General features: G+C 56.9%; 1 protein-coding gene across 1 annotated transcript in view; it reads right to left on the bottom strand.

Moving 5' to 3' along the window:
• LOC147014220 (calcium-independent phospholipase A2-gamma-like) overlaps positions 1-5,000 on the bottom strand; it is a 204,748-nt gene that overhangs the window by 88,082 nt on the left and 111,666 nt on the right.

The following is a 5,000-nucleotide window of genomic DNA, read 5'->3' as shown; positions in this document are numbered from 1 at the left end:
AGAGCTGCGGGGTGAGACGCAGAACATGGGCCGATGCCTGCAGGCGGGCATGAAGGCCGTGACCAGGGAGCTGGGAATGGCGACTTCACGTGTGGGAGCAAACGAGCTGGGTGGGGGTGCAACGGCTGACAGGCCCGCGGTGGAGGCGGGTGAAAAAATAATTCGTGGAACGTGTTGGGCGAGGGTCGTGACGATGACCGAAAGGGAAAAATTAAATGGGGAGACCAAAACGTGTGAGACGAGACACGAGGCGACGACAACAGAAATAATAGTTGAGACAAGGGAGGTAAAGGGTGAAGAGTTGGCAGAGACACGGGAGATGGGAACGATAGAGGGAAGACTACACGATGAAGACGGGGTAAGTGACGCGCACGCACACACGGAGGTAGTGGAGGACAATGGGGGTGAGCTCGCGGAGCGTGCAGGGACCCGGTGTGAGCAGCTGGATGGCCTCCTCCAGGAACGAGGGGAGGGAGTATGCCCCCTTGAGGCGAGTCACGACCAGGTGAGTTCGGTCGTGCTTTGCGAGGTTGAGGGGACGAGTGCTGTGGACAGGTGCTTGGAGAGCTTGGGGGGTATAGAGGCCCCGGAGACCCTTGTGGGGACACGAATCCCCAGTGTGGTTGTCCCTGTGTGTGTGGTGCAAGGCGTGAGTGCGTCCCCGTGTGTGGAAGCGACCCCGTGTGTGAGTGGTGTGGTGGCGATGGTGCTGGAGTGCGTGCTTCCCAGCACGCCGTGTTTGGATGAGGCACCGTGTGTGGATGAGGAACCGTGTGTGGAAGAGGCCGTGTGTGTGAGTGAAACGGCCAGTATGAGTGAGGAACCGCGGGTGAGTGCCCCCGCGTGTGTGGATGAGGCACCGCGGTTGAGTGCCCCCGCGTGTATGAGTGAGGCACGGTGTGTGGATGAGGCACAGCGGTTGAGTGCCCTCGCGTGTGTGGGCGAGGCACCGCGGGTGAGTGCCCCCGCGCGAGTGAATGGAGCACCACGTGTGAGTAGTATGGTTTGTGTGAGTAGTGAGGCACGCGTGAGTGAACGGCCGTGTGCAAGGTCGCTGTGTGCCAGGGAGACCGTGTGTGTGAGAGAGTGGTATGAGAGGGAGATGTCGGTTGGCATGCGGGAGCACGCAGCCGCGTCTCCCCGTGTGAATGTGATGGTGTGGACTGTGTGCGTCGTGACACGCAGGTATGCGTGTGTGGAATGGCGACGGAGACGGCGACAGAGGAGAGAAAGCCGAGTAGCGGCTGTAGTTGTTTCGAGGACCGTGCCGGGTTCACCCAGCAGTGAGCACGCGGTTCGTGCTGTGCAACGCACGAGACCGCCACGTGCTCGCTTGCGAGAGTGAAGTCCCGGTCCGGAAACGCACGCGGTGGATTTGCCGATCCCGCGGACGGACAAAGTTTAGGCAGGTAAATGGATTTGGACCGGACGGGTTCTCCACGCGATCGTGTGTGTTAAGCTCCAACGGGCAAAGCACATGTGTTCGCGTGGGGAACCCCACGAGACGTGTGGCTTGTGTTTTTTTTTTTATGCGCACGGTGACGCCATGGCTGCACGTGGGGTTGGAATTCGGCAGGAGGGGTATCTCTACCGGATGGTCCCGTCCAAGGAGGGACGAGGAACACGTGCAGCTGCATGACGTCACGGCCGGGTGCAAAGTGCGCGAGCTCTGAGTTGCCGCGCAGGTGCTGCGCATGGGAAAAAAAAAAGGAGCAAGCCTCACTTTCGGGTGTACAGGATTCCTGGGCAAGGGGTGAAAGACCCCCTTACCTGGGCACAGGATGGAAAACTAGTTAGGGGGAAGGGTTAGCTTAGTTAGACCGACTTCATGGGGCAGGGGTAAGTCCTCATGGAGTCCGTGGAATGGATTAGGTAGAGGGATTTAGTGAGCTTTAGGTTGGGAAATAAAATGATTTATTTTGGAGACAGAGACAGACTTTGGATGTGTAGAGTTGACGTAGTTTAGCTACGTAGTGTTAAATGGAACGTGCTATAGTTTAAGGGACGACGTGGGAGCACGAGTTAGTTAGGGGATGTAGTTAGAAGGATGGTAGAGTTCAGTGGTGTGTGTGTTGAAGAGTTGGTGAGTTGTGAGGTGAGTACATGGTGAGTGAGTGAGGCCAGCGGGTCTGTGTGTGTGGAGTGAATGGGGAATGCATGGTGCGATGAGTGATTGGGGGGAGGAGTGACTCCCGCCCAAGGGACCCCGGGGTCAGTGTAGAGTGAGTTAGGGGGTTAGTCAAATTGAAAAATGGAGGTCGTTTTTGCTGTTGGTGGGAAAGTAGGCTCGAGACCCATTTGGAGGGGTGCAGGAGCCCTGTTGACGGGCTTGGGAGCGTGGCTGCGAAAGGTGAGTATCGCTGAGTGGGTACCCCGGGCACCAGGCTAGTCGGCCGCGGTAGGCCATGGGCCCATGGGGGGCCGGGATAGAGTAGTGGGCACGGGTGCGCCTGCTTGGTGCGGGGGCCCGGGGCGCCATTAGCCGCGTGGGCAGTGCAGTGGGCACGGGTGACCCTCGGAAAGGGGCCCGGGAGGCCGGCCTGCCACGTGTGCGTTTCAGGGGAGGTGCCATGGGGGGCACTCCCCGGTGTTAGGGAGCTGGTAGGCTCGGAGGCAGTGTAGTGCCCGGGGGTGCCATAGCGGGAGATTCGGCAGAGGGTCGTGCCTGCCAAAGGGAGCCACGTGTCCCAGCCAGGAGACCGTGTGAGGGCACGGAGAGAAAATTGGGGGCGAGGCCCGAAATTGTAAGGACACCAACACAGGCGACGGGAATCTGGGTTGTTAGAACCAATAGTTTAAGCGAGAGGCGCTTGTTGAAAGCCCCGGGGTAGTTTAACAGTTAAATGGTTAGGGTAGATTAGGAGATGTACCCCTCCGCACCATCCATCCCCTCGCTGTCGTTGTGGGCCGCTGGACCCACTTGGTGTTAAGATCGCCGAACTCTGGGGAGGCCATTCTGAGGCTTCGTTGGGCCTCGACGCAGGACGTTAGCTCTCCCTTATTCCCCTCCGGGAAGGGAACGTAGGGGTTGGGAGTAGGCTAGGTGACAGGATAGGTTAGCCGAACAAGGACGATAAAGGGGGTTAGGGGACGATTTATAGTGGGGAAGTAAAAATAAAAACAACAAAAAAATAAGTTGGGGCTAAATTGGGGTTTGACAAATTAAGGGAGTGGGTATGTACAGTGACAGGCAAAGGCGATAGGTGGGAGGGAGACAGGTAGGTAGGTCCGAGCCCGCCTTCCAAGTGGCCAGCACCACCGCACTCCTTCCACCAACCTCCACTGAACGGCAAAAGCTGGCCAACTTCATCGGCTGGCCGTGTTTTGTCTTCAAGGCGGAGGCCGGCCAACTTCATCGGCAGCTGTTGTTTTGCTGCAAGGCCTGTGCCATCGGCTGGCCGTGTTTTGCTTCAAGGCCTGTGCCGGCCACTTCATCTGCAGCTGTGGTACTTCAAGGCCTGTGCCGGCCAGTTCATCTGCCGGCTGTGTTTGCCTGCAGCGGCCTTCTTCTGCGGGCTGTGTTTGCCTGCCACCTTTGCCATGCCATGCCCACTGCCCACGTTCACCAGCCCCGTTCAATTTTTGCTTTGCCCCCCCCCCTGTTCATTTCCATGTGCGCCAGGATCCGCAAGGCAACAGTTTGCAAGCTGCAAGAACTGCCCTGTTGGCAGCTACAACACGGGCCTGCAGTGGCGGCCCGTGCACCGTGTTTGTGTTCATGCATCCATTCGTTGTGCTCATTGCGTGTGCCACTTGAGCTGGCACGGAGACTACGTTTGTGCGGCCCATGCACCGTTGTGGTTCACTGAGTTCAGTTCAAAAGGGAAGGCCTTGGACTGCGTGTGAGCAGCCAGCCACGTTCCCTGTCACCTGCATTGTTTGAGTCAGAGACTGCATGTGGGCAGCCTGGCTCCCTGCTAACTGCTTTCTTTTGCAGAGTTCAATGATCCTGGGCCATGGTTTAGTGTAAGATTTGTAAGTTAAGGTTAAGATGTACTGTACATATGAGTGCGCCCCCGGCATGTATGTCTTAGCGCCGGCAATTTTATTTAAGTCGTCCGTGTGAGTGAGTTTGTTTAGGTAGTTACGCAGCCCTCAGGTTATTTATTTTGGGGACACGAATACCATGAATGTCGCACTCAGGGATCCGTAGGTAAAGTGTACTAGGGGAAAACTACACATGATGGCACACGAAAATTTGACGACTCGGGACGAGTCTGTAAAAAGGGAAGGGGGTAGTGTTGTGGTTACCAGATTCGCAAACCACCATTCAGGTCCCTTAGGTGAGGTATCTCGGTAAGTGCATGTGTAGTTAGGCCCAAACCCGTTGTCTAGTGGGAATACATGTCATTTATGCGAGCTGCGACTCTTCAGGATAGCCGTTTTTCTTTTACTATCTTTATTTTGGACCAACCACCATCACAACCACAACAACAACCACCAACCACAACGCCGCTTCACCACAACCGCCATGACCTTTACCGTCACAACTCGCCACCATCGCATCACCGTCATCTCGCGCCACTCATGGGCACCGATGCTGGACTCGTGTAGGACGCGCGTCGAACAGCGTGTACAAAACCACGGATTTTCTGCTTCAAAAACGGATCGAAAACGACACACGCCCACTTTTTGCCGTCCAATCGGTGAGCGAGGGGCGAATTGGCCCCGCCCCAGGGCGATCGATATATGCAAATTTGTGGATCAAAAGCCTTCACGCCCACTTTTTCTCGGGCCAATGGGGAGCGAGTTGAAAGGTCAAAGGGAGGGGGTCAAAGGCGAAGTTACGGGGGGATAAAAGGACGGTGTTCGTCAGTCAAAGGAGTCGTAAAAGTCGGAGCGAAAGAGTCAGCAGAACGAAGAGGGTCGCAAAAGAGAACGAGAGGGAGTCGGAACAGAGAGTCAAGACTTCGCGGGCGGTGGAGCTGCTCGTCGTGTGCGTTGGAGTCGGAACGGAGGGGACGAGCTGTGGAGAGGCGGCGAGGGCGGACGAGGGGGTG

This window comes from Eptatretus burgeri, chromosome 13, assembly GCF_056783735.1.
Source record: "Eptatretus burgeri isolate ZD-2024b chromosome 13, Ebu_testis_v1, whole genome shotgun sequence".
Lineage (NCBI taxonomy): Eukaryota > Metazoa > Chordata > Myxini > Myxiniformes > Myxinidae > Eptatretus > Eptatretus burgeri.
Note: the sequence above shows the minus strand (reverse complement) of the source record. Positions and strands in the feature narration are given on the sequence as shown.